General features: G+C 48.8%; 1 protein-coding gene across 4 annotated transcripts in view; it reads right to left on the reverse strand.

The window, feature by feature from the left end:
• Positions 1-23,826, reverse strand: part of RREB1 (ras responsive element binding protein 1) — a 141,129-nt gene extending 117,303 nt beyond the window's left edge. For 3 of the 4 annotated variants that reach the window (XM_081247631.1, XM_081247632.1, XM_081247629.1), the window contains exon 1: positions 23,491-23,826. The gene's annotated coding sequence lies outside the window, so the exon portion shown is untranslated. The other variant, XM_081247630.1, reaches the window with a different exon arrangement.
• Positions 23,827-27,934: the final 4,108 nt, after the last annotated feature.

Below are 27,934 nucleotides of genomic sequence, written 5' to 3' on the forward strand. Positions count from 1 at the left end.
CAGGGAGAGGAAGAGGAGGAGTCTTCTCCCATCCTTTCCTTCCAGGACCACAGAGATCAGAACTGGAGCCTTGCACTCCCTTCTCGGATACTGCACCTTTCCAAATCATTGGTTTTTTTAGTAGACCAAACAAAAAGTACTACCTAGAGTAGCTTGGGTACAATGAGTCCTACACTTTGGCCGGTTCAGGCTAGTTTCAATTTATCAGGAAAACAACTAACTTAGCATTTGGCTGCTTAGCTTTAGCTGCCTTCGTTTTACTGCCTATTCAATACTCCAAAAATGTGCATGCGTGTCATACTCATGTTAGCAAACCATAAATGTATCGCATGCATGCCAGCCTCTGAAGAGGAAAAGCCAACAGTCAGACAACAACTTCCGAACCATAGCCTGGTCTGTACCGAAACAATGGCAGTGACTGCCGTCCACCTGTCCACCCTCTGCTCTGGATTCCCCCTCCCTGCACCCCATTCCAGAAGGCGGCTCCTTCCCCCGAGGCCCAGGGGACAGGGGAGGCAGTCTCTCAGCAACCCCCTGTTCCGGCCGCCTCCCAGGCCTTCTCTGGAAAGCCAGGGACAGGAAGAGTCAGCACTGAGCTTTGGGGAAGGATTCCCAGTGCCAAGCCACTCCTACCCCCAGATCCAGAGGCGCAGGGAGACCCAGGGCGATGACCCCAGCCACACGCAGCTTCACAGACGCAGAGTTAGGAAGAAAAAGAAGGAGACCCAGGTGCCGGGTGGCTTTATCTTCTCCCCTCCTCAGTATTTCTATTAAGTTTCTGTTTCACAGTCCCCTCTCCTACACAGTATGTGAAGTGATGCACACCTTTCAATGAAATTCTGTGGGAAACACAAGAGATCTGATGAACAATGTGCTTTTTACAAGCCACCTGATAATAAAGCACCCTTGAAAGCATCAAGGTTCAGAACTCAATCCATTTTGAACTAACATATTTATGCTTTAATAGATTTAAACATCTTTAGAGAGTTAGTCATTACTTTGTGCACCATTATGCCTAAAAATCATCTTTTCTCCTGTTCAAAAAGGAAGGTAAGTTCAGAGAAAACTTTACTTACGTATTCCTTAGTATGTACTCATGACCCCCGCCTCAAATAACATCTCTTACAAAAAGCTTGGTTATTTACTATTATCTCCATGTTGCCTAGTCACTGGGACCAGGCACCAAAGGGGGAAAACCCCAGCTGATTTAAAAATTCTTCAAGATAAACTAAACTAAAATCCTTAAGGAAGAATTTATAACTCACTTCTATTTTTTTCAAAAAGACAATTACTAACTTCCATAAAACGAAAGCAAGAGAAGGCGCTGATAGACTCCCCTTCCAAATCAAACCTCTCTTAGAATCAGAATTGTGAAACTGCTTTGGAATTCTTGAAATGATGTTTGGAGGGTTTGTGCCCCGGGAAACCTTTGTGAGGTCATCATCCATCAAAAGTGACCATCATGCTGGTTGAGCGCTGGTCCCCCTGTACGGATGGCCACAGCCCTGGAACTGAGGTCAGCTGACTGTAATCACACTCTCACCAGGTCCACTTCATGGAAGTAATTCTTCCTCATCAGGCCCAGCTGATATGGGCTTACTGTGCACCCTGTTTGGCTAAGAAACCGTTGAAGATTTTCTAGAGCAACTTGGGAAGGCTATAGAAGCTTGAAATAAAGGTACCATTCAACATTTTTTGAAAATACACAGACACCACATAAAACTTGAGCAGAATACCTGCTCCCAGCCCTGACTCCTTAAAAAAGGTGAACCCTGGGATGATTGTCCTTCATCAGATAATACAGAGACATCAGAAATGAGGCGGCTTCTTCTGCCATCCATATCTTGGGGCACTAAGCAGTGCAAGAACTTTTTTCTCACAGCCCAAGACTAGTGTTATATGAGGCATCACTGTTGAATAACAATTACTGAGAGAAAAAAACAGGACTATAGGAGAATGAAGATAAGGTTTTTTGAGTAAGGTCACACTCCACTGGCAGGTCTTTTGGCTGCTGCCTTGCCATAAAGAAGCTTTTAGGATGCTTAGAATTTCTCTAGTTTTATGGTACTTTTCCTTTATATAAAAAGACAATAGCTTCTAGCCTCACAAAGATTTTTCTGTTTGCTTTCACTGATTAAAAAGAAAGAAAATGCAGCCTGGGGGTATCATTATGTCACCTCCCAAGAATATGATAAAAGAGATACTTCCCATTTTACAGATGGAAAAACCTGAGGCACAAGGTATAACATCTTTCCATTAACCGTAATCAGGGTTGGGCTTGGGTTTGGGACCTTAGTCTCCTAGCTGACAAATCCAGCCCTCTCTGTAGCAGATCATATGAAATTCTTGAAAAGGACCAAGGGAGACAGATCATCAGGTGTGTTGAAATGTTCCTGACTCAGTTCGCTTCTCCAACAACATTCCTTCCTCTGAAATGATGAGGCAAGTGAGGTGGGGTGGGCCCCTCTGGAAACATCAGCAGTGAGCAGTTGGCAACAAACTGCACCTTCCTAACTTGTCATTTAATGGCCCTCGGACCCTCCGCCTACACAGCTGTCCCTGGAGTTAGAGAATCCCACCTGCCCTTCAGAAGGGGTCTGATTGTCGTCTTCCTCACATTAGACCTTTGAGTGATTCACAGGCAGGCTCTATCTTCCTGAGGGCAGGGGCCTCCTAGGGGCTATTTCAGAGGCTCCGCTTATTCACAGGCCCATCAAGCATCGACAAGTCTCATAAATCATACACATATATGTACTATTATTGGGCAAGTGTATGAAGATGCTGTTGTAATTAATACAGAAAAATTCCACTAAAAGTGTTATTTTTAAGAACTTTTTGTTAGAGCTTCCCAACAGAGTCTAAAAATATACCTAAAATTATGTTTGCCCCAGAAACATTTTTTTACATTAAAAGAGGTCCTTATATTAGAAAAGACTGGGAATAACTGCACTAAAACGTCCAAATGACATGACACTGATTGAAGCAAAACATCCAATTAAAAATAAAACTACAGGTACGTAACATATCCCATCAGCCATTAACATTCACCCCGGTGTCCTATACAAGATGGAAAACACCTCCTTCTCAAGAGAACTTGACCTTTTAGAAGGACTCTTTGAACTGCTCAATTTGCTTTTCACCAGTGATTCTTGTTTGTCTGGAGCAATAGGATGGCAGATCACAGGCTAATCAAAAAATAAATACGTTTTGTCAGTTCAGCATTTTCCTCTTTAGAATAAATCAATTTCCAATTACCTATTCATAATTTACAGTAAAAATTTTAACCTTAGATTGGCTTCATTTAACATAGGACCAGTAAGTGCCCAGGGAATGCAAAATAATTAAAACATTAACCTCTGACCCCCCCTCCTCAAATTATGCCACATCAAAATAAAGTGATTTTCATGGCAAAGAACATTTGAATATAACAGAAAATACTTATCCCATTAAATTTTTAATAGGTATGGTATAATTTAAAGGCATGTACAAAAATGGGCTTTTTATTGTCTACAAATGTAAAAAATCTCAGTTTTTGTAATAAGCGTATGTATCCAGAGGAAGCAGATAGACAACAAGGTGATTTATAACTCATGAAAGTAAGTAATTTTACTTTCTTATGTGCTTTACTAGCTTTCTCTTCCTTTAGAATTTTTCTATGGTGAATATGAGTTAAATGAGCAAAAAAAAAAATCTAATGGGAAAAACCTTTCTTAATACTTAGGGTTGTCGACATAATCCGCTTACTAACATCCTTGGCAAAAGAATAATGGTGGCTCCACCATACAAACGTTCAGAAACCCCCCACCCCACCAAATACAAAACACCAGGCATCTGGGCTTGGCAGGGTTGCTGACACTGAAGAGAACTGACCACGTAAGACGGAGGTTCCCGCAGCCCTGCCCCTCCATCTCTCCAGGCCTGATGTTCCTCACCTGCAAACTAAGGGGTGGAAGAAGACAATCTGGACAAAGACTCTGAGGCCCCTTCCAGTACAATGTTCTCACTGGAAACCAAGAAGATGAACATACAGCTTCATCAAAATCTTGCTAGTCGGGCTTCGCTGGTGGCACAGTGGTTAAGAATCCGCCTGCCAATTCAGGGGACACGGGTTCGAGCCCTGGTCCGGGAAGATCCTACATGCTGTGGAGCCACTAAGCCCGTGCGCCACAACTACTGAGCCTGCGCTCTCGAGCCCACACGCCACAACTACTGAGCTCATGTGCCACAACTACTGAAGCCTGCGCACCTAGAGCCTGTGCTCTGCAACAAGAGAAGCCACCACAAGGAGAAGCCTGTGCACCGCAGCGAAGAGTAGCCCCTGCTTGCCGCAACTAGAGAAAGCCTGCACGCAGCAACGAAGACCCAACGCAGCCAAAAAAAAAAAAAAAAAAACCCTTGCTAGTCGTGACACCACTTGCCCAGAGTAGCTTTAAACTGATTTCACCAACTTTACCAGCTTCAAACGCTTCATAGACAGCACAGCCAAGAGAGCAATGTTGGATGAATAAAAAAACACTTTTAAAATGTTTCGGTGGCCAGCACATTTTCGGTGGGGCTAATCGGTATGGCAACCCTGCCCCAAAGGAAGGCAAACATAGACAAGAGGCTTGAAACCACCAAGGCAATGCCACTCATCGAATGCTGGTGCGGTGCCAGACACTGGTAAGTATTTATAGTGTTTTATATCATGTCCTCCAATCCCATGACATAGATCTGATTACTCCTGAAATTTGACGTGTGTGAAAAAGGTCTGCTGAGGGCTTCCCTGGTGGCGCAGTGGATAAGAATCCGCCTGCCAATGCAGGGGACACGGGTTCGAGCCCTGGTCCGGGAAGATCCCACGTGCCGCGGAGCAACTAAGCCCGTGCACCACAACTACTGAGCCTGCACTCTAGAGCCCGCGAGCCACAACTACTGAGCCCGTGTGCCACAACTACTGAAGCCCGCGCACCCTACAGCCTGTGCTCTGCAACAAGAGAAGCCACCACAATGAGAAGCCCGCGCACCGCAACGAAGAGTAGCCCCCGCTCGCCGCGACTAGAGAAAGCCCGTGCGCAGCTACCAAGACCCAACGCAGCCAAAAATAAAATAAAATAAAAAAATTTAAAAAAAAGGTCTGCTGCAAAAACAAGAGATCTGAGGTGTGAGGTATTTGTGCCTGTGTGCCAAGTCACCCAACTGCTCTGTTGGAGGTGCCTTCACTAGGATGGGGCAAAATGACCCGCTCACTCCAGTCATTCCTTTATTCAATACTGACTGAGTGCCCAGGCTGGGCCAGGCACTGGGCTAGGTGCCTGGGATCCTGCGTGAACAGAGGGGAAAGGAACAAAAAGCCCTCATGGAGCTTACACTCCAGTAAGAGGAAAACAGATCGTAATGCCTAGATCAGAGTGGGTGCCTGATAAACATTAGCTCCTCCCCGCCATCTTTAGAAATGGGAAAAGCATTAGAAAACAAATCCAACAGAAGCCATCAGCTCTAAGACAGCCCCAAGCTAGAAAAGTTTTGCTTAATCAACAAATACACCAGCCTGGGCTCAAAGTCCTTATACTGGAGTGGCCTCGGGCAAGTTATTTAAACTCTCTAAGCCTCAGCTTCCCCATCTGTAAGATGGAGATAACAGCAACCTCAGAAGGTCGATGCAAAGGTGAAATGCCACAAAGTACAAAAAGTGGAGGGCACAGTGCCTCCTGTACCTTAAGGGTACCAGGTATGATTAGGAGCATCTTCCAAACCTGCGAAATGTGGACAACGACACTTGTTTGCTTGGTGGGCTTGTTGTGAGGACTATGAAAATAATGCACGGAAAGCATTTACAAAGACCACGTGTGATGGTACGTATTTGCTTCTTTAAAATGCCAGTGACACCAATGAATGGGGAGGTGGCCACAATGGCATCGCCAGGCTAGAGCTCAAGAGAAAAGAGCTGGGGTGGGGATGGGGGCACACCGGGGGTAAGGGGCGGGGGTGGTTAGGAGCCTCAGAAGGGCGTTTTGCTTCTAGCACAGGTGCTGAGTATGTCCCTGACCTCCCCTTGCCCCAATTAGGGCAGGCGAGGGCAACTTTTGGGCTGTGGCAGTTACCACAACGGAAAGCCAAAGACTTGGAAAACTGGATGCGAGGGAAGGGTCGGCAGTCTGGGCTCAGGCCCCACCCTCGGCTGTAACACCTGGACCAGGGCACGTACTCACTCACATCTCAGGACACACACGCGCCAGGAAAGCCTTTCCACCCTGGTTTCAGTAAGCCAGGGTTAACGTATAAACCAATATGCCGACACTATAAACGTGATCCAGGATTCCAGTGGACAAGTCAAGTCCCCAAAAGAGATAAGCCAGAACATAGAGAGAGGTCTGAACCCAAAGAAGTCTACGGCTGTAAAGAAAGAAAGTCCCTCTCCTGTGTGTGTATAGCACTCAGTGGGCTCTGGGCGATTCAGCGATCTGAGTGCTCCTTGGTCCACCCTGTACCAGCTGATGGGGATGCGCCTTCTGCCTCGGGCCAGAAATCAGCAGTGAAGGAACCCTAGCAGCCCCGCGAGGTACAACCGTGGCCTCACTGCCCCTCCCGAGGACATTTCCAAAGCCTCATCAGGCCACCTGGCTTCTCAGCTCAAAACCTCTCAGGAACAGAGGACAGCTCCAATTCGGCCCCACCCCCACCCCACCCCAGGGAGCCCTGCAACACCAGCACCTTCCAGTATGCGGTCCTCAACCCCAAACCACACCTCCAAGCCCAGCCTGCCCCTTCCCGCTGGGACCGCAGCCTTCCCATGGGTGCACGGCTCGGGGGCCACACTGCACTGCATCCTTTCACGATGGAAACTCCCAAAGGCAAGAACCACCATGCTCCCCCGTGCCTAAACCTAGTATCCTAAACGTAGAGGCACTCAAGTAATGTGTTATGCTCAAATCCACGCCGACTATTAAAGAATCAAGACGAATGAAATCAAGCTTCAGAGCTGCTGGGCTGGGAACTCTCCAGGTACCACGGTGTCATGAGGTCCTATGTAACCAAAGAACGTCCTTCAGACTGTGGATATGGCCTAAAGCTTCCTGGTAGTCTGACACTGGCTGCGTGATCTCAGAAAAAGTGAATTTCTCTAAGCCTCAGTCTCCTGTCTTTAAAAAGAGGAGGAGGATACCTATGCCCCATCCATGGGGTAACACATGCAAGCACTCCGCACAAGGCCTGGGCCTGAGTGGGGCTTTCCTTCCCCAGTGAGTCCACCCTGGCTGGTCACAGACAGAAGGAACCCACTCAGCACTTTGAGACACTCCCCCTCCCCCCTGACTCCCAGCCTGACCCCTCAAAACCCCACCCCAGCTCATAGCATCCCACCTCCTCCCGCACGATTCCAGCTCCAGTGAGAGAACTCGGTAAGAAACAAAACGAAACGAGAGGTTGCCAACAGTTCATAAAATCGTAACATATAAACATCAGTTTTAGGTGATGAAATTATTAACTTTAAGGTATGCGTTCCATCCAACCTGCCCACTCTGCAGGGACCTTCCCACATTTTTCACAGCCCTCTCAGCAAGGTCCCTCGGTCCCTGAGTACAGGCCTTGAAATGTATAAAGTCACACATATTAAAAATGGATCTGTCCTCCCCAGAGGAAAAGGCAGTGTGTGCCTCCACCATAATTAATAAACCACGAGCGTCTCTGGGGCCTGCTATCTGCCTTCGCCACCCGCATCTCTGTGGGCACAGAGCGCCTTTCCTGGCCTACCTCACCCGTAGGAGGAGGTGGAATCCCAGCAGAGGACTGGGAACACGGGAGGGCAGATAGAGCATTACCTGGGCGAGGGCAGATGCTACCCAGGTGAGCAGAACAGGCACAAATCCACTCCACTCAAGGCAGCTTCGTCTTTGTGAGCAGATTCTTCTCCTACCCGCGGCTTCCAGAAGCCTCCATCCACAGGCTCGTCAAGACTGCACACTAGCTCACCCTCCCACCCCGCATTCGCTCCCCGGCTGACAAACTGAATAAGTAGCTCCCCCGACTCCCAGCATCCATCCTCAATATTTTCGAGGGGACAGAAATGAGTCTGTCTCTAATTCCCTAGCTGATGAGCTTAAGTAAGTACCAAGGAGTAAAACACAACCAAGGAAGTCATAAACATTGTTGAACTGAATTCTATCTGCTGAAGATAAAGGTCCCACCTCTCAGTGATCATCGGAACACCAACACCACGTCAGACGGCAGCCCACGTGTCCTGGGCTGAAAAAATCTCTTGGAAAAAAACGGGAAGAAATATTCGGTTCCATATGGCATCAACGTCCAAGTTCATTCTGCTGGACAAGTCTCCTCCGTGGCCTGATTTTTCTAAAGGTTTAGCAGCATTCTCTCCAGGGCAGAGATGCTCATGCCACGGTCCGGCTTCAAAGCACTTCCTGGCTCACAACTGCCTCCACAACTGGCCATCTACACTGCCAGAGACACATCTCAACACCCCTTCCACCCTAACTCGGCACAGCACCCCAACCGTACTCTCTTGGTCTCACCCCACTGCTTACCCATCCTGTCCCCAAGGAAGCCTTGTGTTACCATCCCCCAGGGCCTGTACTTAGACTGCTCTTCACCTACAAGTTCATTTTCCCTTTCCTACACGCTCCTCCACGTGGCCAGCCCTTCACATCTGAGAACATCATCACTACCTCTTTTCCCGACGGCTTCCCACTGCCAGGTCCTCAGTGTGTCCTGGTGTCTCTGCCGGTTGTGATGCGCTGGTGAGTTTCAGGGCTGGACCACGTCTTACAGCATCCTTGCCTCCCTGGAGCCCAGTGACTGGGGGAGGTATCGAGAAGCATTCCAATGCAGGAAAGCTGATGGGATTCCAGTCACGAGAAAGAAAAAGCCGGGGATGCTGGTCTCCAACCCAGACTTCTTTCACTACCCTTCTGCTGGACCCATCAAACTGCCACAGGCAAAATAACAACGGCACAAATAACGGTGGTAGGAGATGGTACCACACAAGGCTGAAAGTTTCTATTTGTAACTAAATTTCAAAACAATCCTCCTCCACAGGCCCACCGGAAACAGGAAACAGACCATCAGGCGCTCGGCGCAATTCAAGACCTGCTGGTTCCACAACTTGCTCAGGGGCTCCCACAAAAGGGTAGGAAGAGTGCACAACTGGACACCCTCACCCCAGAAACGTTCCACGGGAGACAGGGCATCCCCCGTCACTGTCCTCCAGTCCATGTAGCTCCTACTGCTTAAAAAGCAAAGCAAACAAACAAAACACCTCCTAGAGACTATCTCCCCTGAATATGGACAAATTCAAACATTAGGTTAGTAATTAGATCAATTCAATTGTTGCCCCTACGTCCCTGGTAACACAGACCACTGGGCCTCTTAGATGGCTGGTCCTGACCCCCAGTACTAACTCTGAGGCAAAATCTTGATTTTATATATTAAATAAAATGATAATAGCCTATTATAACAGCAAACAAGTGACCTGTTTTCGAGGCATTGGCCCTCCAGAAACCCAAGGCAACCCTCACCCCCAGATGCTCAGAGCTTACAGCGTCCTGGCTTTTCCCAAAGTGGCCAACACACCATCCTTACTTTGAAACGGAGCTCAAGCACTTTTAGTGAGGTTAACAGTGGGCGTCTGCAAGAAAGAAGTTAAGGGGCAGGTGTGCGCCCCACCACCCACCACACAGAAGACGAGCAGAAGCCCCGAGTGCCGGCCCAACCTCTCCGCTCCCTGGAGCCTCTCATGGGAACTTAGGGAAAACTGTCCCCCAGCAGGATGTTCAGGGCCTCCCCCCACTCTCTGCAGGGTCTCCCGGGCCCCGGGTGCTCTGGGGCAGCCACTCCCGCTGGCTGATTTGTCAGCCAACTGCACCTCCCCTCCCGCTTGATCTTTCACAGAATTGATGGTCTAACTCGCTTTGTCAAATACCAGATAGAAGGACCTGTTTCACGGGTTAAGTTTTAATCTACTTCCAGAAGCCAGCGGCCCCGTCGCACACGTGTCCCTGTCTTTCCCCTTGCTGTGTACCGCAGGGCTCTGCACACATCAGGTTCTCAGGGATATTTATTTGGTGACTATGTCATGTCATTGTGAAAGGAAGTTGAGCAGTGGCCACCAGCACAGACTCTGGGGCCGGGCTGCACTGCTTGATGCCTACTAGCTGGCTGCCTCACTGGGTCTCAGTTTCCTCCTCTGAATAACGGGGATAATAATCACTGTACCTACATCACAGGGGCAAAGAGCTGTTGTGAGGAATGAATGAGATGACCCACGTCAAGAATTCAGGACAAGGACATAACTGGTACGTGCTCCATAACCTTAGTTCACATTACTGCTTCCTCCACCACTCTCATGCTGACAGTTCTTCCAGATGAAAAGCCTAGCAACCTTCAGAGGGTGAAACGGGGCGATAACTTGAGATTTTTGACTTAAGAGTCATATATGGATGAAGTCTAACACGGGTAGAAAAGAAACTGAAAAGACAACATCTGGTTTATCTGATATAAAGCGAATACAGGTGGGCTTTGACTAGTGATGCTTTTCATCAAGGGCAGTCTGTAATTCAAAGGTCTGCTGACCGTATTTAATTGCACTCTCCGTAGAGTCATTTATCATATGAATAACCAGGTCATAGTTTCTGCGGTTTGCGGCTGGATTTCTGTGTCTTCCCTTTTCTGCAGATACAGGTGGAGCAGGAGCAACCTGACTTCCCAGAGACAAGCCGACCAAAGGAGCCCTCCCCGAATTCCATCTGCCATAGAGATAAAACAGTGAAATAAAGCTGCCAGGCCATTTTGGCTGCGTTCTCTAAGTGTAATCATTTGACCATCCCCGAGCCCTTCAAGAACCAACACCAGGGATTGAATACACAACCGTTTAAAGAAAAAAATTACCCAAAAGATAGCGTGAGTTGTCACCACTATCTAGCAGTTAGGGGTGGGTTATCTGCAAAGTGAGCTTATATAACATACACCTTTGTCACCAGAAACTGACTACTGAACATACTACCCACACCAATTCTGGACACTCACTACAAGGCCATCCCTAGTAAGCTATTTTTTGCAACAAACGTTATTAGCTCTCCAAGTCCACGCTTCTGCTTGGGTCACGGTGAGGTGAGGGACTGCGTTGTGTGCATTGTACCTTAAGGTTTAAATTTTCCAAAAAGATGCGTAAACCCAGTTTCTTGAGTTCCCTCCCCACCATCCCCTCACCGAGCTGTTTCAGCTAGAAAGAAGCGGAGGGGCAAGGTCCCTGTTGAGCTTTTTTCCCCTCATCAGCTCATCTTGTCAAATGTAGGGCTGGAATAAAGTGTGCCATCTGTTACAAATGGGATGTGAGGCTGAGGTGATGCAGGAACATCCGTGCTTTTTCTACAAAAGATGTTAAATCATACTCTCCCCAAGGTGGGCAGCGCTCTCTGGGGGCCAGTGGTCGGGTTACCTGGGTCAGGATTGATCCCATATAAAAGGAGAAGCATCTGGGGAGCAGGCTGGGGCTCACCTGAAGTTTTGATGAGTCATTTGTATGACGTCAGAGAAAAGCTCTACCTAAACCCGGGAGCACCGCTAATGCTTTCTTGCAAGATGATTTAAGGAAGGTGTCCCAGCTCACAAGGACAAGCGAGGCAGGACCTCTCCAGCCCCCTCCACGAAGCAGGAATTCCAGGACAGGAGGAAGTAAGGAGGGTGCCACTCCCCAGTGGACTCTCTGGGGATCAGATTGCACAAGGCTGCCGGCCTGCGCTCCAGCTCCAAGTTTTTACCAACTCAGCGGAAAACACGCCACTTTCTAGCTCATTCCACAAAGATTTTGTTTGCCTTGAGAAAAAAAAAAAAAGTTAATTAACGCAGTAAAAAACCCAAGGACTGCCTTGGGGCGATGGGGAGCAGGTCGGCCATCACCAGAGATGTTCAAAGACAGGCTGGACCGTGGCTCGGTGGAGACCATCCCCGTGGAAGGACGAAATCTCTCCCTTTGGCACCCAAAGGAGATACACAGCACATTTTGTTTACTGAAGGAACTTTGTTTTCACACAGATTACTGGTCAAGCAAAACACTGCTGTCGTTCTAAGACATTCAGAGCATCAGTGAACACTGAGAAACTAAGAAATAAGTTGGAAAATCAGGTCAGCAGAGGAGTTCTGACCCTCTTAAGCAGAAGGCGGGGGCAATTTTGAGAGTCCTACCTTCTTACCCCCGAGCCACAGGCTCACAAGTCAAAGAGATAAAGCATCACTAAAACAAACAGAAACTTAAATACGCTTAAGGTTTTAGTTGTATGCCTCATCTGAAAACCATTCAGAAGCTCAGGCCATGGAGGAGAACTCTTCCATGTTCCTTTTGGCCTCAGGAAATTTAAAGGAGAGAAAGAAAGAAAGAAAGAAAGAGGAGGGGCGGGGAGGGGAGAAGGAAGCCATAAGTAAGAACCTAACTTCTGTTTCTCACTTTTATAGAAGTCCTTTCCATGTATTATCCATGCCCGGAATAGTAGGTTTTGACCAATGAAAGCAGTACAAGTAGAGAAAATGCTGATAAAATTCACAAACATAACTTCTTTGAAGGGGAGGGAACGTACCTGGTTCATAAACCTTGCTTTATCCCGTGATCTGATCTCAGAGAAAGGCACCGCCAGCCACCAGCCACGGAAGCCTGAGACCTGGAAATCATCGGGCCCATCCTCCATCCCATCCCCCAGCCAGCCTCAAATCCTTCCTCCGGCCACCATCTCTGTCAAAGCCACCCAGGCTCCCCACCTCCACTGCCACCCACCCTGAGCCACCGCTGCTTTTCAAAAGTTGTGCAAAACCAACCTTCTCCACGATCTTGCAAACAGAAGGTAAAACAGTCACCTCCTTCTACTCTAGTTTACTCTCCACTCTGGGCAGGAGTGATCTTTAAAAATGCAAATCTCATCATGCCAGTCCTTGGCCTAACACCCTGCAAGGCTTCCCAGAGTTCTCAAGGGAAAACTCCAAATACCTGTGAGCTACAAGGAGCCCATCCACCTCGCCATGCATGTCACCCGCCCGGGTCTGTTCTTCCTCCACACTGCTCCCCTCCAACCTCAGGGCTTCAGCACCAGCTGCTTGTGCTCCAACTCTCCTTCTCTTCACGTTGTAGCTCAGGGGCCACTCTGGGGGGATGCCCCCCCTCCACCTGCCTCCCAGCATCCTCCTCCCCTCCCCCACAGTGCATGTCACATGCTCTTGTCACACTTAACACCCAGCACAGATGGAAACGACTTAGTGGTCCTGTGTCTCTTTCCATGTCTGGGAAGCTAGCAACTGTCCCTCTTTCTCAAACTAGTACCCTTGGTGTTTATCACTGCCATCCCATCGTTGAAATTCAAATTTGTTGAATAAATAAAAATCTATAAATAAAGATCTATAAGTGGTTTAAAAAAAAAAAAACACTATGAGGTTTTCAAATTTGGGGGTGGAAAAGTGCCTGTTTTCCAAAAGGAGACCGAATCTGATACTGAATCCAATTGGATACAGTATTTTAGAAAAAGGAGGTTGTAAAGCTTTACTAAGCTCTCAAACAACAAATGGTTTTCAGAAACATTATTTTCATGATCTAAAAACAAACTTAATTTAGAGACGTGCAAGTTGAGCCTCCTTTAAATTATACTTGGTTTAAATTTTTAAGTAGGACAGTTTGATCCAATATAAGTTTAACTTACCAAGTCGTGAAAACCTGTTTGAGATGCTTACTAACCTATTTCATATAACTATCCCTCAAAACAATTAAAAGCCCTAAAGTGGAAGAGAAAATGGCTTTTTTAAAAAATTGGTTTTTCACATCAGAGAGGAACATATACAAGCCTCCTTAGAAATAAGATGAAGTTGGAATATTATATTTGAATGTATCTGCCAAATCTGAGCCTAAACTCTAGTTATCAGGTAAGCGCATCAAGGAATATTTAAAGGTAGCAATAATGTACTTTTAATCAACTAGGATTTTATCTCCTATAAAGGATACCAAGACCTTCCAATTTAAAAAGAAAAAAAAATGGTAATTCCTCATTCGAAAAGGAAACCTATCCACATAGTTACAAACATAAAGGTATAAAAGGATCCAAAAGCAAAACGCCTCTCTCACCCCATCCTTATGTTATCTCCCCTATTTCTGAAGACATAGGTACCTCTTTTAGAAGAAAGTTAAGAAAAGATTTTGAGATGATTTTGTGTATTCAGGGGTTTTTTGGGGTTTTTTTTAACTATGAAGTCTCAGCATAAAGGAACCTCCCCTAAAACAGTGAAAATGATTCTTTCTGTAAATACGATCTATAATCAACTTCCAGCATGTACATACATATGTTGCGCGCGCACACACAAATAAAGCAAGATCTGTACCCTGTAGGTTTCTGGTTTGCACTTTATTTTAAATCCAAGGAGTTACAGAAAAAAAGAAAAGTTAAATTATACACGGACCAACACTCCTATTAACTCATACCACTAATGAAACCAAAATCTAACTAAGCAGAGAAAGTGGGCCCACACACTGGAGCTCAGAAATGATTTTGGTCTTTGATCTGTGTGCCCATCTCTCCTATTTAATATAAACTTCAAACCAAGAGCCATGAAAAGTGGTTATAATTAGTAAGGGCCCCAGTGTGACAGCTTTTAGTGCAATCGGGCATTAACAACTTTTTTTTCCCTCTTTAATTTTGAGTAAATTAAGCTGAGCAAATTTTTATTTTAAAATTTCTGGAATTCACAATGCTTTCCCACCAGTGTGCACTTAGCACCCAATTTCTGCAGGATGGGTCTGCTGGAAAACGACAGTTTACTTCTGTTTCCTTCGCTTAATTTGTACTGATATTTAGGACTTGGCTTCCAAATTATATGTGCTATTCTCCAAAAATAACCTGCACCTCTTCAGAAAAAACTCTGGGCTTTTTATATTCGAAATGAATCCAACAATAATTATTGAATAAGCATCCACTATGCAACCCTTGAGCTAGGTACAGAAGATGGAAAAATATGATTTGCAGTTGCTGCCTATTCTCCAGGTGGGGAAAACATGCCAACAGGTAAATTACAACAGACAGACCGGCCAGATGGGGTGAGGGTTATTCTGGATGGAGGACCTGATTCTCCCTGCAAGAGGCGGTATTTGAGATGGGTCTTGAAAGAAGAGTTGAGAAATGCTGTGTGCAAGGAGAAAGGGATGGGGACAAAACAGAATGAACACTCCATGGAAAAGCAGAAGCAGGACGAACTCCTTCAGTGTGGCAGTGGCCTGCAGGGAGAGTAAGAAGGGCTAAAACTAGGAAGACAGTCTGGGAGCTGCCGGTGGAGGTCCTCGTGTGCCAAGTTGAGGAGTTTGGATTTCTTCCTGCGGACAACAGGGGGCCATGAGATGTTTTTCAGCAGCAGGCAAACCCCATGTGCAGCTATAGTGTTCAAGCCGAGTGGAGGGCAGACTGGAGGAGGGAGACAAAGGGGGCAGGAAATTGACTTGGGAGGCGCTTGTGACATGATGAGGGCCTGGGTCAGGACAGTGGGGCAGGCAACACCAGAGTCAGACTGGACCAGGGTTTCGAGGAGGGTCTGGTGACTGCTGGCAGCTGAGAGAGAGACCAGAGTCAGGGACTGGCCTGGGAGGCTGGGTGGATGGTGAGTTTCAGCTCACCTTCTAGAAGTGGGGGAGAGACTTTTCTTCCTGCAACTTCCCTCCAACACACCTGCAGGTGATGCCCAGCCTGGCAGAAGTTGTAAATGGAGAGGGAGAGCAGGGACCGCCCAGTTTACAGGTTGGAGGAGAGGGCAGCAAAGAACCAGAAGCACAGCTCTTACTACACCAGGCGTGGGCTGGCAAAGCCAGCTTCCAAACAGGTCACTGACACCATCAGCCCGGAGGGACGTGAACGGGACCCTGACAGTCTGTCCTCGGGTTAGGATGTAAAGAAAGCTGCCTGTAAGCGTTAAACATTTCTCTTAGGTAAGTGGGAGCCCAGACCGTTCTGGAATCATCCCCCCTCTCTTCCTGCCTTTTCTTCTTGCTCCAAAGCTTCCTCCTGGCCTCCTGCCTGTAAGATGGGGGGTGGGGTGGACCAGGACAAGGGTCAGGCAAGTGGCACCTGCGGCTAAAAGATGGCTCCTGCCACTGTCCTAGACATGTCTGGTCCAAGGAAATGCAGTTTAATGTTTGTATACCACATCTTATTTTTCTTTCAATCAACCACCTTTCCGTGCATCTGAGGTCCACAAGTCCCCAAAACATAAAATCACCACCGTCTCTTCCCTTGATCCCTTCCCAACCTTCCCTGGTAAAGCAGCAGCCTGCCAGCCACCTGCTCAAGAGGACATATACGGACAGAAGACCGGGCTCCCAACACTGCCCTATAAAAAGGGTGGAGAGGGCTTCCCTGGTGGCGCTGTGGTTAAGAATCCACCTGCCAATGCAGGAGACACGGGTTCGAGCCCTGGGCCAGGAAGATCCCACATGCCGCAGAGCAACGAAGCCCGTGTGCCACAACTACTGAGCCTGTGCTCTAGAGCCCACGAGCCACAACTACTGAGCCTGCGAGCCACAACTACTGAAGTCCGCACACCTAGGGCCCGTGCTCCGCAACAAGAGAAGCCACCGCCGTGAGAAGCCTGTGCTCTGCAGCGAAGAATAGCCCCCACTCGCCACAGCTAGAGAAAGCCTGCGTGCAGCAACAAAGACCCAACGCAGCCAAATAAATAAATAAATAATAAATTAAAAAAAAAAAGGTGGAGAGTTATGTAAGAATTTTGCAAAAACTTAAGAAAACAAAATAAGGGAGACTACAAGGGCAAAAAACATTAACTGTCAAGCAAGTAAGGGCTAATTCAAACACTGAGCAAAAAAATAGGGGGGTATGGGGGTACCCTCCACATAACTTCAAACACGAGGGAGAAGTGGCAGATGACAGCGCTGGAGCTAGTTACCTAAATAAGTGAAGAAGTGCCACCTACCAGAGCAGCTCCCCAGCGCCAGTGTATCTGGTTTGTTTCAGAAGCAGACGAGTTCTGGAACTTACATTTACTACAGCGTTTTTAAATATATGCAACGCCGCTTAACTGCTTTCCCCAACCCCCAATCTTCTGGGAAGCCTTGAACTTGCCAACCACAGCACCTTACAGGCCTGTAAGGAGAGCTTACTCGCTCTACGAAATTCCAGATCCCCAAATATGCCACGTGCAGTACAGTGAGAACGCCAGGCTGCGTGCACACGTGACACAGGCCTTGACTCCTGTACCTTTAGAGCAGGCTTTCTTACCCTCCACCTACTGACATTCGGGACTGGATAATCCTTTAGCTGTGGGGCCTTCAGGTGCATTGTGGGATGGGCAGCAGCACCCCTGGCCTCGACCCACTAGAGGCCAGTCGCACCCCCCCCCCAGCAAGGCAATCAAAAGTGTCTCCAGACTTTGCCAGATGCCCCCAGGGCGGGGAACCACCAAGCTGAGAACTACTGCTTTAAAGGGGGCATCCAAAGCTTACCACCTGCCTTTCCCTTAAAATCCATCCCTAAGTGAACTCCATGAAGAAGAATTTGCTGGCCTGTTTGTCTCCAGGCGCTCGAAGCAAACATAAACTCTGCCTGAGTACTGGAGTTGTGCACAATTCTGGAAAGGAAATCCAGAGTGGATACCCACAAAGCTTCCTGAGCTTAAAATACACCACTTTCTTCCATATATAGATTTTGACTTTCTGGAACATTTATTTTATCCTTACAATGATCCCATGAGGTAGAAAACCTACTGAAAAAAAATGCCTATAAAACCTACTGAAAAGAATGCCTATAATCACATTCCTCAAGAGAAATGCTGGCAAAGTCTAAAAAGTTTCTTTTCCAATTGCCTTACATCTTCACGTTCAACCACAGCATTATTGTGAAAGGATCTGGTCTCATTTAAAAAGCACACACAAGATCAACAGGCCCTGTATATTTAATGCTCTGTCTTCTGAGGCCAAGCTGACTTGAAAAAGCAGGTGTTGTTTGGACTGAGGCTGGGGCTGGGCGTTCTGGGTCCTGGGCCTGATTTATTACCAGCCACCGGGTGGAAGTTGGCACAGCTGGAAAATGGGTTAATACACCCACCCAGCCCTCACCATGCTGCTCTGAGGATCAAATTCGAATCTTTGTTCAAGGCCTTCACAAAAGCAGGGTGCAGTTAACTTTGTCCAGAGTCTGCCCCAATGAAAAATGAAATTTCACAAGTAGTGAAACCACTAAAAGCCTCCAACATTCTTAAAGCCATCTTACCCCGAAGTCTCTGAAAGAGGGGGTGGAGAGATGAGATACCAAGCTAGGCAGGGGAAAAACAAATAGAGCCATTTAAAAGCTTTATCTAATTACCCCCACTGAGACTTTTTCTCTGCAGTCTGGCTGGCTGACAAAGAATGTGGTGGGGCTTTTGACTGGGCTTTCTCCACCCTATCGGGACCACCCGCCCTCCCCGAGTCTGAAAGGCCCGCAGGAGTAGCCCGTACCCAGACGCTGGGACTTTACAGAGGCTTTCAAGTTCTATTAGCACGGCTTGCTTGAATCACACTGAACAAACAGTCTCCACCCTCTCCCACTTCTTTTGTCTAAAGCACCTATTCACTGGCAGCCACCTTTATTGATGGGCAGACTGGCTCACCTGTGCCCGAAGTACCATCAGAAACAAGATGCACCAGTAGCTGGAAGGGAGAGCTCCCTGCGCCCTCCTCCCAGGCTCCCCCCCCCGCCCCCCCCATCTCCACCAACCAACGCCAGCTACACTCGGACAGGGACACCCAGGGAAGGTGATGAGGGAAACAGAGACCAGCACAGTGGTGACCCTGTCCCAGAGGACAAGCTAACAGAAAAGGAAAAAGTCTGTCACCCTCGCGCCTCATCTTCCTCACTCCCACCTCGGTCATCATGAAAACAACGCAGATGGTTTTCCTCTCTGTATTCTGCCTTCCATGGGAGCAGGGGAAATTAAAAAGAAGTGATGCATTTCAGAAAGCACATCGTATGCCTGCCTCTGCGTTTCAGATAGTACACCTTTTACCTCTGATTTATGGGGAGGCCCCCAAGGGCGTGGAAATCACAGGCTGACCCCTGCTTTTTGAAGACAGCCATAGCTATTTCTACTCAAAAACCACTTTCTAAGTCTAAAAGAGAGAGAGAAAACTCACTTACCCTGCCTCCTTCCCCCACACCCCAAAAAACCCCATCTAATTTCTTAATTATATTTGGCTATAAAAAACATTACTCAACTTTGCCTGTTCAGTAGGTCAGATGTACACAAGTAATCTTGAGGAAGGGAAACTTCTGAGTTAGAGTGAGCTTGCCCTTCAACCAAGAGAGGATGGTTAGCAACCATGGCTTCGGTTAGATTGCAACCCTTTTATCTCGCTGAAAAACCCCAAGATGCTTAAAGTGTTGCTTTCCAACACTTGGTTCCAAAGATACTCTACGCCTAATGTCATTATTTTCAAAAAGGTATCACGAAGTGTTCTGAAATAAACTGAGATGGGGAGGTGGAGTGCGAAGGAGGAGCCCTATCAAAACTTAATCTAATCTCAGTAAAGGGGGAAGAAGACCATTGTCCTGTGATCAGGGGACTATATGGCCTCCGTTCTATTGATACTCTATTGCATTTCTATCTTTTGGATATGAACCTGCTTAATAAAGAGCAAAAGAAGACATCACTTCATGGATTAGGTAGGTTTTCCAAAACGAACTAAACAATCTGTTATTAATAAATGAAATAAGGTGGTGCTACACGCCATTTCCCTGGGAGGATTTAACCCGAACACACAGGTAGCAAGGGAAGAAGTCCACCCAGACAAGCTGCCATCTGACACCAGAGCTGGTCAGAGAGCATGAACTTCAATTAAAAGACACTTACAAAAGAGAGGCTATTTAAATGTGATAACAAAAACAAAACAAAATTAACATCCTACTTTCCTAGGTCAAAGGACATGGAGAACTCAGAAATTAATTACATCTAGTTAAATAATGTAAAACAGGGAAGGACTCCCTTTCAAAAATGCTTTGGTTAATTTTAGCATCCTTCTGTTTAGCTGCTTAGCAACCCTTATCCTATGACCTTTTAAGCACCACCTACTTTTCAAAAGGATAATGAATAGAAACATCAAAAGGATTCACTTCTGACTACTTCTAGCGAGCACGTTTAATCAATTTCTGTAGGAGTTAAAATTTATATTAATTATGCCATACAAAACCCTAGAAGGGTAGAAGTTTTTCTTAGTTTCATTAACCAGGAAATTTCCTTCACTGAAGATAATACATGATGTTAACAACTGAGCATAACACAGCTAGCAAAAACTTCCAAACTGATCTTAGCAAGTGGACCAGCACAGCAGTTCAAAATTGAGTAAAAATGCAAGCCACATAATGGCAACTACGTAGGGCCCGGCATACAGCAGGGAACCAACCAATCAATAACTGTGGATGGCATGCCGACTAAACGAGGTAGGTTTATTTTCCTCCTTCTAAAATAAAAGACCCTTCCATCAAAAGGTCATTTGTTAGATGATGCAGATAGTTAGGAATGGATGCCCCACCTGTGCCAGCTGAGTCAGACCCATCTTCCCCATCACACAACAAACACTTGTCTGCCATAAGGGCTGAGGCTCTGAATTTCTGATGAGAAAAAAGGTGGTATCTAGAAAAACGCAGAGAATGATATGCCATAGAACAGTACACGTCAGCAGCATTTCTTAAGAGTATCACGTAACCAGCAAATCCTCTTTAAAAACAAAACATCCTAAAGTGCAACCTGTTTAGCAGTATTTTTAAGAGTTATAAAATAGTGCAAGTTCATTAACAACCTAAAATGGACCACAAGGTAAACAAATAACCAAATCAAAGGGCTCTCCCTTTCTTTTGTAAAAGTGGTGGGGGGGAGCGGGAAGGAAGGTGTTTTTTCACACATTTAAAACTTGATAAAAGCCATTCAAATGTTTAATTCATCAGTGTAACCAAAGCTCAAAACACATCAAAGCAAGATCCATCAGCGGTACCCAGAAGCTCCCTGCAAAGGGTAGTGGCTCACCTTTACATAAATTGATTGAAGAATAATTTGAACCCATTCCTTCAAAAGTTCTGTGTGACTCTTGAAGGAAGAACTAAAAGTTTAAAAAAAGAAAGCGAGAGAAAAAAAGAAGTTTCAGCCAAGACTTCAGCCTCTAACTTAAGACTTCCGGGTTACATTATGTCTTAGACCCATACCTGCCTACTCGAAAAGGCACCAGACCTAGAGGATGCTTTTAAGAGCCATGGGGAGAAGAAAAACAAAAACAAAACCCCCAAAACAAAACAAAAACCATTCTTTTCTTTGCAGTCCCCTTTTCTCCACTTTCCACATCAATTAAATTTATTTCAGAATACACTCACGCGCATGCACACACCACTGCCTATCTAAAAGAAAACGACCTCAAAAATATGGGATGCACGTGAATAACTCAGCCTTTGCACAAATCACCTCAAGCCTCCTCTTCAAGACAGAAATACCTCGCTATTTCCAGCATCCCTATCCAACGGGCAAACTTTATTTCCACTGGCTTTTAAACCTAAACGCTAAAACAAGCACGGGGTTAATTTTTCTTCTGGTGAAAACCATCGGACAGGTTTTTCAGCATATCCCAAACCGATATTTTTTATTCACCTTCCTATCTCTCTCCACCACCACCATCCCCAAAAAAGAAGCCGAAAAAACTCCAAAGTGCCCCGAATGTGTCCTGCTGCTGGCTCTGAAGCCGTGTAGAATTTCGTAATGGAATGTGAACTGCTCGTCCGGATCTGGGCTCACGTTCTATCTTCTAACCAGTAAGGAGCGAGGGAGGGCAAATCTGCTGAGCAAGGAGAAATACTTTCCTGCTCCTTTATAACCCATCGCGGATGCACCGCGGACGCTGGACGCGAGCTGCACGCGGCGCCTGTCAACCCGCCCGCCCGCCGGCCGGTCCCCGCGCCCCTCCTCTGCCCTCCCCCCCCCACCCCGCCGGAAAAGCAAAGTGACCCCACCGAGAAGTGGGCTCGGCCGCCGCGCCCCTCACTCACGCGCCTCCCGGGCCCCGCGGGCGGCGGGGAGCGAGTCCCCACATCCTCGACGCGACCCTCGGCCCCGTCCAGAAAACACGCCGCTTCCAGGGAGGGGGCTGGCGACTGGAAGGACCTCCCCTGCTCCTTAGCAACCATTAAGGTCGCAGTTTCCTAAGAGACCGCGAGCGGGGAGGGGGCGCGGGGGACCGGGCCGAGGCGGGGGGCTGGGGGCTCACTGGGTCTTCAGCCCCTCGACGCCGCCCCCCCCACCGCCCCTGCTCGGCTCTGCGGGCCGGGACGGGAGGAGACAGAGAAGACCCACAACTCGCAAAAAAATTGGTCCAGCGGGCAGCGGACAAAAGTTTCCGAGCGCGCTCCACAGCTGGGCGGCGAAGCGGGCCCCGGCGGCCAGCCCCGCCTCGGATGCTCCCGGCCTCCTTCCTGTGCTCGTGACGGCGCCGGGCGCCGAGGTCCCCCCCCCCGCCCCCGCGATGCAGGCTCCGCTCCACACCGATGGCTCCCACGAAAACACGTACACCGCCAACGGAAGGGCAAGGGAACAATACGCGCGGACGCGATCCCCCCCCCGCCCAGTCACGCGGGGGCGGTGGTCGGCGTGACCACCAGCCACGAGCCGAGAACGGCGAGGGCGCTGGGCTGCCCGCGGCCCCCTCCCGGCCGGCGCCGTCCGCCCGGGAGGATCAAAGTCCGCAGAGCAGGGCGCGGCGGATGCTCCCACCGCGCGGCCCCGGCGGGCACCCCCGAGCCAGCACCCCAGGCGGGCACCCCGAGCGGGCACCCCCGGATACCTTGCGGCGGCGGGCGGGCGCCGTCATCTCCGCGCTCCTCGGCCCGAGAGGGACTCGAAAGTATGTAGGAGAAAAGTTTCCCCTCCCACATGGGGGGGAGGATGTCGGGGGAGAGAGGGCGGAAGATGGAGAGCAGCGCTGGTAAGATGTTTCTGGCCGGCGGTGCGCGCACCATCCGAGTCCCGGCGGTGCTGGTTAAAAATAAATTCCGCGGCGGGTGCGGCGGCGCGGGTCGGGCCGGATTCCTGCGCTCGGACGGCTAATATGGATGCGCATCAGGTCCTGGCGGCGGGGCGCTGCAGCGGCCGCGGCGGCTCGCGCTGGGAGCTGGTTGGCAGAGCCGGCAGCTCGGGAAGGGGAAAAGGAGCGGAGGAAGGGGAGGAGGAGGAGGAGGGGGGGGGGGAAGAGGAGGAGGAGCGGCCCGGCGCGCAGCCGGAGGGGAGAGGGCTGCCCAGCTCATCCCAGGCCGGCCCCACCGCCCCGAGCGCACGTAGCGCTGCGTGGGGCGCTCGGGTCCTCGGCTCCGGGAAACGCTGAGTTTAAAAAGTACAACGCGCTCTGCAGACTTCACCCTCCCCATCCCCAAAAGTTCTTTAAAAGGTCGCTCCCGCTCAGCCCCAGACATCTCGCTGCCACCCAAGGACCGCGAGCCGGAACCTCGGGCGCGTACTTACGGCCGGGCAGGGCGCTTGGCTCCCAGGCATGATGCAGTGGGGACCGGTGGGCTTCGGGGAGAGAACGAGGAGAGATGCAAACTTGTTCCGGAAAAGGAATCAAAATGGCGTTTCTGGATGTGCAAAGTTCATCAACTCCGCAGTCACTTCCCCTCCTCCTCTTCTCCCACAGGGAGGGAGGTGGGCGAGGAGCAGGCGACCCCGGCGCCCCAGCCGTCGTCCCGGCCCCCGCCTCGGCCCCCCGCCCCGCTTCCTCGCCCGCACGCTCGGAGACTCGCTCTCCCCCTCTCACCCTGATAAGTAGACACATCACGTGTTGCTCCTGCGACTCTCCTGGGGACGTGTTACTGAGCGGCGGCGGCGGCGGCGGCGCTCGGGCTGGGGGGGGTGGGGGGACCGCGGTACCCGCCGGTCCCCACCGCAGCCCCCGGCCCGATTTTAGCGGGGTGACCGCAGTTTCCATCCCGGGATGGATGGAGGTGCAGTCCCCCACCCCACCCCCACCGCAGCCCCAGGTTTGCCCCACGCCCTCCGCAGGCGCCCCGGGCCGGGGGAGGGCCGGGCAGCCCCGGGTGAAGTGTCCTGGCGGCCGCAGCTGAGCGCCGTCCGACCAGCACAGCGATCGCCGGCCGGCCACCCTCTTGGACCACCGCGCCCCCTCCCCTCCGGCCCCTCACTGCGGGCGACTCCCAGCCCCTGGCTTTCCATCACTTCGCTCAGTGGTTTGTTTCACTATTTTAACGGAGGACAGGGAAAGGCAGCGATGCCTGGGAAGCGCGAGAGGGGCGCCTCGGAGGCCGGGAGGGGGTGCCATGGGGGGCGGGGGTGCCTGGCCCGGCGCCGCCCCTCTTGCTCTCAGAGGCAGACGGGAGGGTGAACCCCACCCGTGCGGTTCCCTCTCCACGCGGTCCTCGCTCTGCATCCAGGTGGGACAAGCCGACGATGGGGCGGGAGATTAAGGAACTGGCGCTTCACCCCGCCCCCAACTTCGGGCTGTTTCTCTCCCAGGGCCGGTCCTTCTCGCTCTGGGGCTGCCGCCCCGGGATCGTATTCTCCATCCAACAAATTCAACGCTGACTTGGCTTTTGTCACCTTCCCTTCCCCACACTCCACAGCTGATGCTGAAGCGGGGGCTGCCTTGCCCCCAACGGGCCGCCACTGTGTCCCCACCCCGCGATGGCACGGCTGATGCTGTGTCATCCACGTCGCCCTCCGAGGCATCAGGGAAGCCACATGCAATATCTCTTTCTCTCAGAGGGCTCCTGTTTCAACTCTGAAAAGCAGGGGCCCTCCTCCGAGCCGCGCTCCGTCTCCACGGCTCCAAACACCAGCTTCGCCCAGGCTGCGGCGGCCCAAGTTATCACGGAGCCCAGAGAAACCAGGCCTGGGCTTTGCTTCCTCCATAAGGCAGCTGACATGTTTCCAACTGTTAATACTTTTCCTACCGAGCTTCTGAAAGGGGCCTGTTGTCAGCCTTTGGAAACATCTTCAGACAGATAAGGGTGATTGTGGTTGCAGAAAACAAACACCACCCGCTCCCCAAATTCTAAAGATGGGGGGCCTCTTGTCTAGTTGCAGAGAATGCTACTGCAGAATCATGCGTTTGAGGCTTGTTAAGCAAGATGATGTTATACATACAGAAAGCTGGCCACTATATACTGGCTGTGACCTTTGACCCTCTTCCACGCCAGCTCCTCTGAATACCCTTGCACACCATACAAAGTTGTAAGCCCAATCACGGGCCTTTAATTTGAGGCCTTTAGTGGAACTCTGGTGTTCAGGGCTGCAGATAGAAGTGTCTACTTAGGGATGGACTAAATGGATGGGTCCTGGCCAACATAGAACTCTCTAGAACCAAGCAAAAGCAGCTGGACCATTACCTATGACTTGAGATAATCAGCCACCCAAGAGGGAACTGATTCAGCTGGCTGTTTCTCTGACGTCCAGAGTCATCAAAATTAAGTTTTCAGAACCTGTTATGTTTCCCAGGGTCTACTGTTTACTGAGGAAAACTCAACCCAGGGAAACGTTAGCAGTTGCATTTTTCTAAGCCTCCCCTCCACCCCAACCCCATGTCCCCATTCAGGAGTTACCTTTCCTGGTCTCCCCATTGAGGGGTAGGTTTTGAGTAGGAACCATATCAAAGTTGGAATTTTGCTTGTAATTTAGCTTATTCTGTAAAATACATGCAAACCTGCAAAGCTACATGATTTTTCCTGACCTTGATAATGTCACCTAGGTAATACTGGCAACCTCTTAAGTTGAAAAAACAGTCTAAAAGTAACTTTTGAAAGTTGAATTCTAATGATACTGAGCTCTGTGTTCATCTTTTCTAGCTAATTCATAAACTTGGCAGCCAAACGAGCCCTCCAAAGGTCTGTTTGTTCATATTACATATAAATATCATTGACCCAACAAATAGTTATTGAACATCTAATAGGTAAAAGAGAGTCATGCTGTTAAAACCATGATGAGTTGCCACTGCACACCCACTAGGATGGCTGTAATAAAAAAGACAGATAATAACAAGTGTCGTCAGGGAAGTGGAGAGATGGAACTCTCACACACTGCTGGTGAAAATGTAAAATGCTACAGCCACTTTAAAAAACAGCTTGACAGTTCCTCAAAATGTTAAGCATAGAGTTACCATCTGACCTAGCCACTCCACTCCTAGGTACATAACACAACACATGAAAACATACATCCACACAAGAACTTGTATAAGAATGTTCATAGCAGCGTTATCCATAACAGCTAAAAAGTAGAAACAACCCAAATAGCCATCAACTGATGAGTGGATAAACAAAATGTGGTACATCCATACACGGAATATTATTCAGCCATAAAAAATGAACGAAGTACCTACTACAACACGGATCAATTTTGAAAATACACTAAGTGAAATAAGCCAGACCCAAAAGGACATATATTGTTCTGATTCTGTTTATATGAAACGCCCAGAATAGGCAAATCTTCGGAGACAGGAAGTAGATTAATAGTTACCTAGGGCTGAAGGTTTGGAGGGAAATAGGGATTGACTGCTAATGTGTGTGACATTTCTTTTGGGGGTGATAAAAATGTTTTAAAATTGATTGATAATGGTTGAACAACTCTGAATATACTAAAACCATTGAACTGTAAGCTTTAAATGGGTGAATTGCATTCTTTGTAAGTTATACCTCAACAAAGCTGATATATATATATATATTCCATATATATATATGGAATTGTGATAGATAGATGATAGATAGATAGATAGATAGATAGATAGATATAGGTTCTGTAGTGGAGAAGTGATACAAAAATGCATAACTTATAATCCATGCCTTAAAAGAGTTTATAGGCTAATCTCTGCATCCATAAGAAGTAATCATGAAATGCAAGCCAACATTTAATAAGAACCATTAAATAGGTACAAAATTCAGAGGTTCCAAGAAAAGAGAGCACTTCAAATAAGAGTCATTGGGGAAAATTTCACAGAAGAGAAAGCGATGGTGCTGAGCCATGAAGAATGGCTAGAAATTTCGCATATGGAGATGGGGATTAGAGATAGTAGATGCAAAGGCACAGTGGCAGCAAGTTATGAGCCCTGTTCAGAGACCAGTAAGGATTCCAGTGTGTATGGATGATAACCCATACAGCAATAGCAGGTGATGAGAGTGAACGTCAACAGGCTGAGGCTATCCCACAGAGAACTCTGAACACCATCCATGGAAAACCTCAGGGACGAGGGCCTGAACTAGGGTGGAGCAGGGAAGGGATAGAGAATAGCTGATCGGGAGCCACTTCAGAGGAAGAACTGATAGAAAAGCAGCTGGTGGGCCGGGAATGGGGGGGTGAAGAAGTGAGGGCCAAGATGATGCCTGGGTCCCAGCCAGATGGAGAGAACGAACGGCTCATGAGAAAGTCGGAGGTAGGAGCCCATTGGAGGTGGAAGGTGACAGAGCAGGTGACATTGAGCTGGAAGCAGAAATAATGGAAACCCCAGAGCTACGCCGTGGAAGAGAGTCGAGGAGAAAAAGGATGTGGATGTTGGAGAAGGCCCCTAGGATGAGGTGACACAATCCGCTGAATCTCATGAGACGTGTAGGTGTCCCAACCCCACCCAAAGGAGCGGGCAGGGCGCTCCAGACAGAGGGAGCGGTAAGTAGCGAGCACAAGGGCAGAGAGGTGTAAAACAAGGTCAGTTTCCGGAACTGCAAATACCTGACTCTCTGGCTGGACCAGAGGGAGGAAGGGACGCAGCCAGAGATGGAGCTGGAGAAATCGCCCGTGGGCCAGACGGCCGAGAGCTCCAGGCACACCGTGGAGCTGACCCGTGCTTTATCCGACGCCGAGCCCCTGAAAGGGCTTAAGGAAGAGGTAGACAGAGCCTCCCTCGTGGGACCATGGAGAAGGGTCTGGGAGACTTGGGATCGGAAGGCTAGTTAGGAATTAATAGAAG

This window comes from Mesoplodon bidens (assembly GCF_964165515.1).
Source record: "Mesoplodon bidens genome assembly, chromosome: 10".
Classification (NCBI taxonomy): domain Eukaryota; kingdom Metazoa; phylum Chordata; class Mammalia; order Artiodactyla; family Ziphiidae; genus Mesoplodon; species Mesoplodon bidens.